The sequence below is a fragment of the Lygodium microphyllum genome, chromosome 15 (genome assembly GCF_053477565.2).
Source record: "Lygodium microphyllum isolate KBCC chromosome 15, Lygodium_microphyllum_v1.1.10, whole genome shotgun sequence".
NCBI classification, from domain to species: domain Eukaryota; kingdom Viridiplantae; phylum Streptophyta; class Polypodiopsida; order Schizaeales; family Lygodiaceae; genus Lygodium; species Lygodium microphyllum.
This window is the reverse complement of record NC_141149.1, coordinates 141965367-141980104: the sequence shown is the minus strand read 5'-3', so window position 1 is coordinate 141980104 and position 14738 is coordinate 141965367.

The window sequence follows — 14738 nt, the reverse complement described above, 5'->3', positions numbered from 1 at the left end:
ATGAAAAGCAAAAGACACCTAGTTAAGCATATCCTTGACTTTGTACATAATCTCATGATCACAAATTCAAAAGTGTGTTTTGAAAGGTTTTTAGCCTTTGAGATGAAACTCCATTGCTATAATTTTCTTGCAACCTTATACATACACTCATTAGTAGTCAAGGCACCAAACTAGGATGGAACATCAAAGAATGAACCACATCCATGAGTGCCTACAAGTAAAGGGAGAAGCCCAAGTGGAAGCATGAGCAAACAGAAGTAAGAGAGGTGTGAGCTATGGCAGATGGATTAAGAGAGCAAGAGAGAGAGACTCAAGACGTTGGAACTCCAATAGTCACAATGTGTGATCGGCCTTCCCTTTATTTAAATGTCATTGAAAGAATAAAGAATGAAGGCAAAACACTCCATTTGTTGAGAGGCTTTTCGTGAGAAAATTTGCACGATTTTGGTCAGTTGAGATCTTGACAAGGTCAACAGACTTGTTCTCAACAACCTCTCTAATAAAGTGGTACCGCACCTCAATGTGCTTTGTCTTTCCATGGAAGACCAGATTCTTGGCTAATTGGATAGCAGTTAGCAGTTATAGAATTTGAATACAGTGCAGGAACCACATCAGTTGTACTAAAGTCCACCACTAGATGGCCTAACCAGATAGCCTCCTTGCAAGCCTCAGTATGGCTGCAATATACTCAGCCTCTATAAAGAGTACCGTGCATTTCTATATCCTAGATATCCAAGAAATAGCAACCCCATCCAATGTAAACACATTGCCTGAGGTGGATTTTCTATTGTTTGCATGTCTTGCATAATTAGAGTCAGTGTACCCCATGACTCATGTATCCTATCCACCATAACATATGCACATTCTGTTGTGCCCTTTAGGTACCTCATGATATCCTTGATGGCATCCCAATTCCGCCTCCTAGGTGTAGCCATATAGCATGCCACAACTCCCACTGCAAAAGCTATATTAAGAAGAGTGGCTATTATGGTATACATCAAACTTCCCACTCCAGATGTATAAGGGTTCTTGGCCATCTTAGCCTTCTATTCTGTTGGGGTTAAAGGTGCCTCTGCCTAGCTGCTCGTGTATTACTACACTGACAGTCACCGCCACTGCACACTGCAGGTGGCGGGCGCCCATCACCATCACTTTATTCTTTATTCTTTTAGTGACAGTTTGAATAAAGGAAGGCCCGGTCACACATTGTGACTGTTGGAGTTCCCATTTCTTGTCTCTCTCTTACTTGCTCTTGCTCTCCCGCTATAGCTCTTGAGTCCAAGCTTCGATCCTTCTCTCCTTTCAACTGGTATCAAAGCTTGGCTTCCCGACTCTTGAGCTTGGCTCATGGCATTCTCAGCTTCCCATCGACTCCCTACTTGCATTGGGTCTCCTTCCCGGCAGCCATATCCGACTCCTTCGAGCTCCCGTCACTCCTCGGCTTCCCGAGCACCTTCCCGGCATTGTTGGGCACCTTCAAGGCATTACATCAGAGGTATTTGATCATTTTCTTCAGGGTTTACTTTAGTTTTCTGGTCTCACAGGTTGTAAACAAGATTGGGGCAGCCACCATTGAAGCTCCCTTGCTTCATATCTCACTTGCCTTTGAACAAGACTTGATGGAGCTTGTTTGAGGCCTTCCTTGGCTTTAACCGGACTCGTCCGAAGCTTAGCCACCATTTTTTGCAGCCCCAGGACCATCATTTATAGTTGGCGGAATCACATAGCCCTCCCATATGTATCTTCAGCATTGACAGTCACAATAGCAGCTCTCCCCCTCCATTGGCACTTGGAAAGGCTCCATTTTGGGCATATGAACATGCTTTGATGCTTGGTTTTGATGGTTGATGTGTTGGCATAGCATTTGGATTGATGTGTTGACATAGCATTTGGACTGATTTAACACTATTTTGGGACTATCATAACAGTCCACAGGCAGTTTATAACAGTGTTACACTGACATTTGATGCTACAGCTTGTTTGGCATTGCCATTTGATGCCCGATTGGTCATGTTTGATGCCCGGATGTTAGGGGAATGTATGCCTATTTTTTGGCAACCATTTGGAGCTGATTTTGGTGCTGAAATTCTCAGTTTTGAACAGTAAATCACTATTGTACACAGTTGGGATGAAGTCATTTTACTCATGTATGCTTATGCCTATGATTTTCGGGCTATGTTTCGAGCATATATGGTGATGTATTGACACTTGGGGCTCGACATAGAGCTTGGTTTTGATTCGGGATCATTGGTTGAGCTTGAGCTCACTTTGCAAAGCATTTGGATGCTCCGTCTTGGATGTACTTATGGCATGTATGTTGCTTATGTCTGACGAGTTTTGACATGCTTAGCCTATGCCATTACTACATGCTAGTTACATTGTTTGGAGCCTATTGCTACTGGAGCTCGGTCTTGGCTTGACCTTGGATTCCTGAAGATTACTTGAACTATTTATTGGCTTGCCAAAGTTGTATCTTGGGATGTACTTGATGTCTTACATGCTTATGGATGCTACATATGGATGCTCTACCGCCTACATGTTCGGGATGTACTATTGATGTATTGTCTTGGACTTATGTCATTGGCACTGTGTCTTGCCTTGGCTTGAGCTCTTGAGCTCATACATATGGCTTTTGTGCCAGTGGGAGCATTCTTGAATGCTTATCAGACATTGAGCAGGTGATACTTTTATGCATTGAGCCGTTACATGCTATTGAGCAGTTACAGACACTTGAGACTTTGGGACTTCTTACCGTTTGGGATGACACATCATATGTCTTGGTTCAATGTATGCTTATGAGCTAAATCTAAGTTTTGTATCCATATCTTTGTGAACAGACACCTACTTGTGTCAAGTTTTGGTAGTGGCAGAAACGCTTTGCCCCATTGCATGGGGGGTGTGCCTACTCACTGGCAGATGCTTGTATGACATACTTGGGTATTGGATTCATGCTTATCGACCGTCATATGCTTATGCTATGCCCGCATGATGCCGGCTTTTGTCTTGGCAGCATCTGATTGCCTTGGGATCCGATTTTGGCACTGTTAGCTCTCTTTTATTGAAACCTGAAATTTATTACAGCAAGCATATATGTATGGACTGGCATGGATTTTTCATGCTGAAACATTCTAAAATGATGTACTTTCACTAGCATTTGGTGGGCAGCAGCTTTGTTTTCACTTTTCTTGCCATTTTCTCTCGATTTTGGTGATTTTTTGGTCATTTTCTGCAGTAAACAGCAAGCAGTTTTGAACTATCTACAGTTTTCCAACCTGCAATATGGTGAGTTCGTCCACTAATCATGCTATTTTCAACATCACTAAGCTTGATGGTATGAATTACTCTTATTGGAAGAGCTAGATTTGGCAGGTGTTGGTGCAAAAATCGCAGATCAAACCATTGAGGTTGAGCGGGCATCCGCCTGCAACTATGCTAGATGAGGAATGGCTTAAGCTTGATGAGTTATGCAAGTCCACTATTGTATTATCTCTCATAGAAGAGGTTCACTACAATGTATTTTAGGAAGAATAGAGTGCATGGCAGTTGTGGGATAAAATCAAGAATCTCTCAGCGAGTCAGATGTATTGGCTGAAGCAGCTCATGGATCTGCGCATGAAGGAGAATGTAACTATGTTTGCTCACTTGAGCCAGTTCTATGCTATACTCAAGAACTTGACTTCGCAGGACATTACTTTTACAGAGGATGTCACTCCTCTTTTCTTGCTTGGTACTCTTAATGAGTCATGGGATGTATTCCGCACTGCATTATGTGCCTCTACTGCTACCTTGAAATTATTGATATTGAGAGTGTTCTTCTGTAGGAAGAGGTTAACTGTAAGAATTTGGATGCCTCTCATGTGTCGCATGCTATGACAGTTAGAGGCAGGAATGATGGATATGGAAAGCATGGTAGTGGCAGTGGCCGTGGGGACGGGATTTTCAGAAATCTCGGTCCAAGTCTCGTGGGAAGTCACATAGCAAATCTCGTGGCAGGAATGCAAATGTTACTTGTCACCATTGTGGAAAAAAGGGCCATATTAGGCCACAATGCCATGAACTACGCAATGAAAGGCGCAAAGATAAGGGGAAAGACAAAGTGCAGGATAAGTCTTCTGATTGCAGCATAGTGCCTGCAAAGTCCAGTGTTAAAATTGAAGAGATCAATGCTATGCAGCCTGAGGATGTTGATGATGATGATTATATCCTTGCAGCTTCTTCTAGTGCTTCGCAGATGACAGAGATACACTCTATCTATGCACAGTGTTGGCTCTTAGACTCAGGTGCATCCTTTCATGTAACACCTTGCGGAGAGTGGTTTCATTCATACTGTACTGTTTCGGGTTCTGTGCGCTTGGGTGATGACAGCTCTCTTGATATTGTGGGCATTGGTGATGTTAGGCTACAGTTTCCTTCTGGCAGCAGTTTTGTTATGCAGGATGTATGTCATGTACCTTCTTTGACACGTAGTCTCCTGTCAGCTGGACAGCTTGATGACGCAGGTTATCATGTATCTTTCGGAGACTCTGCATGGAAGATCATTTGTGGTAGACTTGTGATTGCAAGAGGTGCCAAGGCTAGCAGCCTCTATCCCTTGATTGTATCAGCTTCTTCCCTTAATCATGTTTTGTCTGTGGGTTCTATCCCACATGTATCTCTTTGGCATGCCCATTTGGGCCATATGTCTTTGAAGGGAATGAAAATGCTTTCTGGTTTGCAGTACTTACCGCCCCTTGATTATGCATGTTTTGATTCATGCGAGGAAGGATATCATGAGGTACTTGAAGGGCACTGCAGATATGTGCATATACTATGGCAGCCAGGATACAGGAGTCATGGGATACAGTGACTTTGATTATGCAGGACATGCAAATATTAGGAAGTCCACTTTCGGCTATGTATTCACCTATACTGGAGGTGCTGTTTCTTGGATGTCCAAGGTGTAGAAATGCATGGCCCTTTCTACTACAGAGGCCGAGTATGCTGCAGCCACTGAGGCTTGCAAGGAGGCCATTTGGTTGGGTCATTTAGTTGCTGACCTTGGTATTGATGCTATCCCTACATTGCATTTGGATTCTATGAGTGCTATTCAGCTAGCCAAGAATCCGGTCTTCCATGCGAAGACGAAACACATTGAGATGAGGTATCACTTCATACGTGGGGTCGTTGAGGACAAGTCTGTTGATCTTGTCAAGATCTCGACTGACCAGAATCTTGCAGATCTGCTCATGAAAAGCCTCTCTATAGAGCACTTTGCCTTCCTTAGGAGGTTGATGGGCGTGGGATGAGATGACGTCTTTCCTCATCTTGTTGTACATGTGTACATATTGTACTATCTTTTTTCTTTTTCTTTTCACTCCTCACTGGGGCAGATTCGCCTTTAAGTGGGAGGTTGTTGGGGGTAAAGGCGCCTTTGCCTAGCCGCCCGTGTATTACTACACTGACAGTCACTGCCACTGCACACTGCAGGTGGCGGGCTCCTGTCACCGTCACTTTATTCTTTATTCTTTTAGTGACTGTTTGAATAAAGGAAGGCCCGGTCACACATTGTGATTGTTGGAGTTCCCATTTCTTGTCTCTCTCTTACTTGCTCTTGCTCTCCCACCATAGCTCTCGAGTCCAAGCTTCGATCCTTCTCTCCTTTCATATTCATCAGATTGCGAATAATTGGCCTAGCTCACCTTCATAATAGGAGAAGGCAAAGGACATCCAATAGGCTTAACATCCTACATATGAAACTGCTCAAGGACCTTCTAGATATAATTCTTTTGTGACAAGTAAAGAAGCCCCTGAGAGCAGTCACATGTAATGTGTATACCTAGAATATGTGAGGCGTGTCCCATGTCTTTCATCTCAAAGATCTTCTTGAGCTGGCTTTTTAGAGCATCCAGCTCATTGAGAGCTCTCCTAGCAATTAACATGCCATCCACATAGAGTGCCAAAATCAAAAGGCCACCATCATGAGCCTTTTTCAGGTATAAACATGAATCCATATGACTACGTGTAAAGCCTTGTGAATACATAAAAGTATCAAACTTGTGGTACCATTCCCTATGTGCATGCTTAAGGCCATAAAGGCTCTTTCTCAATCTACACATTAGGTGTTCCATGCCTTTTTCCTAAAAGCCCTTAGGTTGCTGCATATAAATCTCCTCATGGAAGTCCCCATGTAAGAAAGCTATCTTAACATCCATTTGATAAAGTTCTAGATCTAACTTAGCAACCAATGCTTGTACCAGGCATAGGGTAGTCATCTTGACTACATGAGAAAATACTTCCTTGAAGTCAACACCATGCTTGTGTTTAAAACCCTTAGCAACCAATTTGGCCTTATAGGCAAGATTGAGGTGTACAGGGGTGCTCTTCAACTTGTACACCCACTTGCAAGGTAATGCACACTTTCCACCAGGCAAAGGAGCCAACTCCCACATAAGATTTTTCTCTAAAGAGTCAAACTTTGATTGCATGGCCCTCTTCCAAGAGTGACTATCACCATGGCACATGGCCTCATCATAAGTGAGAGGCTCACCTATATCTATCACCATCACATAATCAATGGAGGGATAAAATTTCTTAGGAGGATGTTTGTTGGCTCTAGCAAAGTGTCTTAAGACAATAAGTTGAGGATCCTGCATATTTTGTATAACGTCATGGCATGGGCCACTAGATCATCAGCTACTACTGCTATAGGTTGTCTAGCTGGCTGTACATGAGCAGGAGCCTCCTCCTAAAATATAACCCTATGTATCTTGACTATCCGCTCAGACTGCTTATGCATCTTTTCCTCATGGAAAACTACATCATAGCTATGGATGACTTTTCGAGCTTCTGGATCCCATAGGCGATAGCCCATCTCACCTACATCCCCATAACCAAGAAAGAGCTTTGTGCACTTGTCCTTAGGCAAAAATCCTCACAACCAAAGACATGCAAATGATCATATGAGAAAGGTTTTCCAGACCACACCTTCTCTGCAACCTGAAAGTTAATAAAACTACAAGAACATTGATTGATCAAGTGTACGAGAATAGTCACTTCCTCATCCCAAAACTATTGTGGTAAGCTTGCCTAACTAAGCATACTATGGGCCCTGGCAAAACATTTCCCAAGTGTCCTGGGACTCCTAAGTGGCTTTGATACTGGTTGGGAGATTTGCTCGTGGCTATTAGATGATTTTGCTATTTGCTTTATTGAGCATTTAACCTTGCCATGAGCAATGTTGTGCCTATGATGCCTGCTATCCTCTTGGGGAATCAAAGGCTCCTTGGGCACTAGTGGCTTTTGCGTATCCTCAGCGATTACATTTGATGTCTGCTTGTCAAGCACACTAGGCTGAGGATCTACCCTCCAATTGGTCCCGTTGGGTTTCTTGATTTCGACCATGAGGGGCTTGGTCACTCCACTGTTTTTGACTTGGGACTTGGTTTTTCATTTAGATCTCCTCCTACGCTTCTTTGCTCTTGATATGTCCTGGCCTTCAGTCGACAAAGGAGGTTTAACAGGGGGTTTTGGTACCCAAATCCATCGGTTGCCTACATAATACCCTTGAGCACGTAGCAACGCTTTGGATATCCATCGCAGCGTTGTGCTGACTCTCCATCGATGCCTTCGTCTATAAGGCTTGGGCTTCTTTTGGGGTCTTCTACAATATTTGTAAGTCCAAAGGCCGTCCTTGGCATTGTCTCCTGACCTTCTTGTTTCCGGCATGGCCTCACTCACTAGTTCTCGTTGTTCGACCTGTGCTTGTATTAACTCTTCCAACAAGTCCTTGCTCTCGTCCGCAGGCTTGACTATTATGTCAGCACCTTGCTTGCCTTTCCCTCGAGGTTCGATGAGGTCACCCTTGCTAAAGGTCGTGACTATCCTCACACCCGGTAGTGTCAGGTGTATCCTCTGTGCTACATAGTCAGCCTCACATTTGGTCGCCCTTTTGAAGGGTCTTCCTAGGAGGGTTTCTTTCCTACAGCTAGCACTATTTGGAGGAACATGAAATAGGATAGGCAAGCTTTCCGTTTCAATTGTCGCAAGGATTTTGCACTTCCCTATGAGTGCTTGTGGGTGTCCCCCATAAGGGCTAAGAGTTGCACTAGTCGGTGTGAGCTCTGGTTGGCCTAGTAGGGTCCATGATTCATAGGTCAAGATGTTAAAATATGCTCCTTCATCAATCAGAGCATCAATAGTATGCTCTCTTTTTGCGGTGAGTTTGACACTAAGACAAGCAGGTGGTACTATGTCTTCATCTTCCGGGTCTTGGCTTGTAAATTTAAGCCTTCTGACAGATGCCTTTGAGTCCCTAATTGCACAGTCAGACATGGATTCTCTACTGAGGTCTTGGGTCGTTTGTGCAGCGTTGCTCAAGGTACATCTATCGTCAGGACTGTCATGTCTAGTCATCCTCGCATTGATAGCTTGATGATGTTGCATTCTGCTTCGACTAGACACAGTTTGAACACAATGCATATGTGTTCTCGTGGTGTGGCCTTTTTGCCCTAGATGGCTAGATTGGCCCGTTGAGGTTCTAGGGTCTCTGTTTCTCTCTGTTTGGGTATGGGCTTTTGGTTTCTCTTTTACAAGTGAGGATCCATTCTCGCGTAGAGCCATTACTACACTAGGGTCTAATTTGGAGGACCTATCAGGACGCGCGTTTTCCCTCCAACCTACTTGGGGGAGGTGCAGAGGGGGCAGAGCCCCCTCTGCGGGGGTCCGGGGGGGACAATCCCCCCCAGCCCGCAGGGCCGTTACGGTAAAAGCCATGCACAATTTGGAGGACCGTTTATAGCCAAATTTTGAACTACGTGCTCTAAATTTTAGCCCAGTGATGGATCTGTGATGTGCCTTTAGCTCTACGTAGACTTTGGGGTCAATCTCGGGGTTTAGATGTGTCAAAATTTGTGTTCTAGATACTTGTCCAATTTTGATAGTTTTCTGTCCGATTCTCAGATGTCCGATTTTCAGGAGTCCGATTATCAGAATCGGATGTCCGATTCTGGGTGGTCCGATCGGCCCAGTGGTCTGATTTTGGTCATGTCCGATTCTGGGAATCGGATCGGACAGGGTGGTCCAATTGCTTCGATCGGATGAGCGTCCAATCGGATAGGATGGTCTGAGTGGTCCGAGTTCGAGTGTTCGAGTGGTCTGATTTCCAAAATCGGACGGGTTGGTCCGGATGGTCCGATTGGACAGGATGGTCCGATTGGATGGTTGTCCGGGCATTCGATTATGGGCTGGTCTGATTCTGGGTGGTCCAATTATGGACTGGTCTGATTCTGGACTGGTCCGATTTTGGGACTCGGACGAGCTGGTCCGACTACGCTGTCGACGGCCTGCGAGTTGCACGCGATGCCTCTAGGCTGACGTCTACTACACCGAATCATCTAGCGCCTTCCAGATAGGTGCAAGACACTACAAGGGAATGCCAAACATGCCTGGAATCACTATGGTGCTCGAATCAAATGGCACTCCAAGGATCTGTGCCCCTATTTTCCTCTTTTAGTATGTTATACAGCAACAGAAAACCCTACTGTTTGCTTCTTTTTCTTTGTTTGTTCCTATAAAACAAAAACACTTCGGGTTTAGCTTTCAAAGCATATGCCTACACATGCCTAGAGTAATCATCCAATGAAAGCCACAAAGTATATGTAGTCACTTGATAAAAGTACCCATTTCTTTACATCTTTACAAATTTTTAGACATGCTTACAAATTACTTGAAGCACAAAAACAATTTGACCTTAGCTTTCAAAGCATACACCTCAACATGCCTAGACTAATCATTAATGAAAGCCACAAAGTACAAGTAGTTACCAAAAGACATTGGAACGTAAACATCATTATGCACAAGCTACAATTTACAAACAATCTCATAGAAGCATCTTTTGAAAATGAAGCACACTGCATTTTATCCAATATGTAGCCTACAAAAATGTGTTTTGCAGGTGTCTCAAGAGTGCCTAGGCAATGAAGACACCATATCAAATTTTTGCAAGTGCAACAAACTAGTAAAATTTAGATGACCAAGACATGCATGCCAAAGGTTTGCATTTGAAACAACTTGCAAATCTACAAGTAGACATGTAATGTCTCTCACACATTTAGCATAAATATTAAGGTTGCATGAATCATGACATTGAACTAGATACAAGAACTACATCACCACATGAGAGATCAAAATTGTATGTCTATTATCAACAAACTTGACAATCAAGCATTAATCTTGGTTACTGCAAAAACTAGTAGCAAATTCTTCATGATCTCTGGCACATATAAAGCATATGTAAGTATGAAAATACTAACATTAGCAACAACGATCAATTAAAAAATGGCAGCTTCTTTAACAAGTCAAGTGGAATTATTGGAACATGTGATAGTATTATCCTTAGGGGCAAACTTAAAAGAAATAAATAGATTGCATTGAGAAGTAATATTCTTAGTGACATCACTATTAAAGTACCATACATTTAAATCCCCAATCAACATGTAAGTGTAAAGAATGGTCATAACACATTGCATATTAAATACCCATTCAGTGTCCTGCACAACATTTACATTTTCTAATAGCTTCATTCGCAAGTAATTTAGAATAGACCTTAATGGCACGATCTTTTGCTCTGTAGTACTTGCAATATAGTTTACTCTCATTTTTTTTCACAGCTTATCAACTTTCTTTATCTAAATAACATTTGCAAGTTTCTCGTTAAAAGACCATTCTTTAAAAACTTTTTTTGCTAATCACAAAAGCTTGATATGCAACAATGTAATGGACCTATTTTGCTAAAATTCTTATTCTTACAACAAAATAGAAACCAACTCGTAAAATGACAAAGCATTCAAATTTTCTTTCATCTTGGTATCAAACAAATATCTAATGCAAAACTTTGATAAGAATCAAGAAGACAATTGAGAACAATCTACACAAGTAAATTGTTTGGAAAAGTCTCATTTGCAACAATCAAATGCTCCTTAAGATATTTTATCTTTATAAAAAAGTTGTCCATAGAGTCACCTTCATCCATATTTTTACTCTCTAATTGTTTATGTAAGTAAGCATTACATACCTCATTGTTTATGTAAGTAAGCATTACATACCTCATTTCCTTCTTGTTACAAATTTGTAGTATATCCCAAGCATTTTTAACCATCTTATATGAGAAAATGTGTGGGACCATGGTTCATATAATAGACAATGCAATCAAGGTATAAGCCTCTGTATCTTCGCCATCCTAGTGGATCTGCTCAAGAGAAGGTAGTAGGGGTATTCTAGCATCAATTAGAGTAGAACTAAAACCTAAAAGATTCTCAATAGCACTTGTTTCTCTTGCACTTGCAACTTTGAGAACACTTCCAAGATGTACTTCACTTTCATTTACCATGTTCAAAAGTCCTTTTGTAACCAATACATTATGCATCAGATTAGTCCATATAGTGGATAGTTTGTTCTATCTAACTTGTTCTCAATAGCCATCATATGAAATGCCATTGTTGTCAGCCATGGCTGTCGGCGGGCTGACTTGATGCAATAGTTTCTTGTATAAAGGAAAATGTGTGTAAAATCAACTTGTGTTGTATAGGACATCACAAAGTAGACTATATAGGCTCTTACTTATATAATTAGTTGTTGTAAGATAATATATACAAAAACATAAAATAGCCAGTGTAGCATTGGTAGTAGTGAAAATATAGGTAAAAACAAACCCAAAGAAAACATCTGAGAAATATCAAGCTCTATAGAGTTTCCCATAGCGTACTTTTACCTTTGTATACTTATCAAATGTCATCCTTGTTGGAGAAAATCAAACAGAGGGTATTGACAACTCTACCTAAGAGGTCAACAAAATCTACTTTGATACCAATTGTTGGATTAAGAATTGCCGGAATGCACACACACAACTTGGAGAGAAAGAAGATTGAAAGCACACAGCAAAAAGTGTATTGGAGGGTATCGATAGAGAAGATTTGAAAAACTAAGTATGCCCTAAAGCAAATAGTCACATATACAAGGTCGGGAGGATAAAGGCCTCTCAAAGAGGAAGAAAGGTACCTAGATGATTTTAAGTTTATTTATACACATTTGAAATATGGTAACACATCAGAACCTTGAGAGCGACATCATTGAGAGAAACAATGAGAGAGAACAAAGTGCATTTTAGAGATACACATGCATCAATAATGTCCAAACACTAATTAATACTTTTCATGAGTCCACCCATCACATACTACATTAGATTATGTAATATAATTGCAAGATGAATAAGATGCAAGTAGCTAATTGTACATTTGAGAAGTAAACATGTGTATTGGCCCATCAATTTGTGATGTTACAAAAAGTGCTAGCTTGCAAAGATGAAGACACCAACTTTGTAAAAAATTCTATTGAAAGAAGAATTCAATCACTTCAATGTCCACTCAAAACTCTAGTATCCCCCCCCCCCCCCCCCCCCCATCTAGAGAAAAAAGATATTAAGTGGCCAAATTTTAAGGCTCTGTAAGTGTTTCCAACTCATCTCACTAAGGTGGCTACCGTAGAAGCTAAAGTTGAAGACATACAAAGAACATTATGTATCCTACAAGCTCAACAACAAGACACTCCTTTATAATAAATGGAAAATTTCATCAAGAAATATCCAATATCAATGAGGAGATTACCCATGATTATAAAAGAAAAAAGTGAAAATAGTCGTGGACTAACTTAGTTCCAATACCAATGTGTCAATTTACCAAGCCTAAGTACAACCATTTGCAACAACCAATGGACAATTTTACCCACAAACTCCATGAGTACAACCATTTGCAGCAACCAATGGACAATCTTAGCACAAAGTCCATAAGTGAAAAGTAAATTATTAAGAATGCAGTGCAAAAAGGAGAAAAGATGCTTTCAAGCTTGGTGGATTTGCTAATAACACCATTGATGCTATACTAGTAGATGCTATAATGCATAATCAAGCTGAATTAGAGGTTAAGTGATGTCAAAACAAATAGAATAGCTACTTTGAAGCATGTCTTAAGAAAATAGTTGCTCCAATCCCTAATAAAGATCCTCTCAATGTTTAGGACCAATATAACATGCAAATATTAAATCAAGAATGCCAGGCTTACGAGATAAGATATGTGATAATGATCTCAATGCTCAAGTCCACAAACTCAACATATGAAAACGTATCTTTTTAGAATTAGGGAAAAGTGACACTTGAGGTTCCTTGTGTCGTGAATATTGCATTGATTAAGTATTAAAGATAGTAGATAGTAAAGAATCTCTATATCACGAATGATTATATTCCTAGTCTCTTCAAGAAAGCCACCTAATGTATCAAGTCATGTTTGGGTGATGACCATCCATTATGAAAGCCAATATTATCCTCCCCCTATCTTGGTGTTGGCTAATTGTCCTTATATGGCATGCACCTACACACTCAAGTCTATTGAGATCAAAGATTTAACCATGCACCTCCATCCACTAAGTTCTACCGTACTCAATACTCTCCTAGTAATGCCTCTAATGAAAAACAATTGCACACTATCCATCTCTTACCCTATTTTAGGGAATTGTTTGATTATGCATGCTAATAACTTGTCTAACAACCCATAGCAATTGGATACCATGTAGAATAGGACTTCAACATGTTGTACAATGTGCATATTTCACTCACCAACTACTTACTAGCACTCTTTACCTCTGATGCTAACTTTGAGCGATATCACCTCAAGCCATGATGGTATAATGGGTCCCAAGAATTGGAGACTAAGGGTTCCCTAAGTGGTCCATGGTAATACTAAGTATGCATGTCTTTGGAATTTGGCAAGGAAATCCTCCATCATGGTCATGTGAGGCTCTTTACAAGTTGTTCTGCAGTGTGTCCTTTTTTTGAGAAAGCCTCCTTGTGGTTCATAGTACTCGATAAGTTCATAAACTATGATTTTGAATTTTTGGCACTTGTGGCACCACATTCACATAATTGGTTAGTTTATCTTCTAGTTCTTTTTCTTCTTTGCATTTTGAATTTATCATCTATGTGAGATACATGAAGAGATCATTCAGATAGTCAAATGACATCTGATGTAGATTAGACCACTATTTGACAACTATCAATTATTGTGACTATCTTAGTAGCTCTTCAAAGATGATAAGATTAGCTAATTCAAGTTTATCCTTATAGCATCGGTGTCACCATGCAAGTATTCCTTGAAGTTTGAGCTTATCACAAGGAGTGTTAAACCTCCTGATTCAAAGGTGTCCTAATGAGTGAGATGCAAGTTTACTTTCTCTTTACATGACAAGACTTCAAGCCATCTCTTTGCAAATGTTGTTAGTAATGATTTTTTTGTTTCCAAAGATCTCCCTCAAAAAATTGATCAAAACGTGGCAACAAGTTTCTCAACGTGAGAGGTATATGATCACATGTTTCTTTGCACTTTTTTAATGGATATTTATAGATATCCATAAATTTTCCCTACAAAAATAGCTATTTTAGGCAATAAAAACCCCAATATTCTTCCAAACTTTTCAATATTAGGCGATCATTATGATTTTAGGGGCTAAAAAATGACCCTACTTTTAAGATAACTTATCAGTAGGGGACCCATATTTTTAGCCTAAAAGCTAAAAATTTGTCTAAGAGAAAAACATTGATCCTTAACTTGGTCCTATAGGGTTATGAATTTGCCTAGTGCAACTTTTTCCATCACGTGACCAACATGAAACTTGGTAGTATCCCTCATGTCTACTCAGAATCCTCATATGACCTT